This window comes from Lupinus angustifolius, chromosome LG15, assembly GCF_001865875.1.
Source record: "Lupinus angustifolius cultivar Tanjil chromosome LG15, LupAngTanjil_v1.0, whole genome shotgun sequence".
Classification (NCBI taxonomy): domain Eukaryota; kingdom Viridiplantae; phylum Streptophyta; class Magnoliopsida; order Fabales; family Fabaceae; genus Lupinus; species Lupinus angustifolius.
The window spans coordinates 14104934-14106431 of NC_032023.1; positions in this window are offsets into that span (position 1 = coordinate 14104934).

Consider the following 1498-nt stretch of genomic DNA (forward strand, 5'->3'; position numbering starts at 1 on the left):
GTTAGAAAAGTTAGGAATTTAAATTTAGATAGTGATTCTTTTCATCTTAGTGTTAATCTACCTGATAGTGATACTGATTATGCTGTTTCTGTGCATTCTGCTGTTTCTATGCATTCTGTTGCATACTTTGAAAATATGGCTGAACCACCTCCAATCCCATGTGAGAAGGGAGCGGGTTGCGCCTGATTTCACATACGAAATCTTGTGTATCCAGTATCCCAATGAGGATGTGTCATATGTGCTAAAAACTGGACTAATCCATTTGTTGCCTAAGTTTCATGGACTTGCAGGTGAATGTCCTCATAAGCATCTTAAGGAGTTCCACATTGTATGTTCCACCATGAAGCCTCGTGATGTCCAAGAGGATCACATATGTTTGAAGGCATTCCCACATTCACTTGAGGGTGCTTCAAAAGATTGGCTGTATTACTTGGCCTATGGTTCTATTACTAGTTGGGATGACCTAAAGAGAATCTTCTTTGAAAAATTCTTTCCTGCCTCTAGGACCATTGCAATCAGAAAAGATATTTTTGGCATCAGACAACTACATGCAGAAGGTTTATATGAGTATTGATTCAAGAGACTTTGTGCAAGCTGCCCCCATTATCAGATCTCTGAACAACTCCTCCTGCAATATTTTTATGAGGGTCTGAACAACATGGAGAGGAATATCATTGATGCTGCTAGTGGTGGTGCACTTGGAGATATGACCCCTTTTGAGGCTAGAGGTTTGATTGAGAAGATGTCTTCCAACTCTCAACAGTTCAGTGCAAGAAGTAGTGATGCTATAGTAGTCAGAGGTGTCCATGATGTTGGGACAGATTCGATGAAGCAAGATAAACTTGAGAAAAAAATTGACTCCCTTGCTACCTTGGTCACTCATCTTGCCATGAATCAACATGAATCAGCAGAAACCTCCACTTGCAGCATGAGTTTGTGGCATTTGCACCGCAACTGACCATTATGCTTATGTTTGTCCTTATCTCTTGGAGCCCAAAACCGGTGACCATCCTGAGGCCTATGCTGCAAATATTTACAATAACAGACCTCAACAACAACAACAACAGAATTATGATCCTTTATCAAGCAGATACAACCTTGGTTGGAGGAATCATCCGAATCTTAGATGGTCTGATCCTTCACAGTCTCATCCAAGGCCACCATTGTAGAATAATAATGCTGCACAAAATAGACCATATGTTCCTCCCCCAATCCAACAGCAGAGGCAACAACAAGTGAATAGCGATCCTGCTCCTGCATCTAGTGAACCTTCATTAGAAGAATTGGAGAGGCAAATGACATTACAGAATATGCAATTCCAGCAAGAGACCAGAGCTTCCATTCAGAGACAAGAGTCCTCCATTCAGAATTTGACCACCCAGATGAGACAGATGGCTACTTCATTAAACACATTGCACTCCTAGAATTCTGATAAGTTGCCTTCCCAGACTGTGGTCAACCCGAAGAATGTGAGTGCCATCACTCTAAGGTCAGGCAA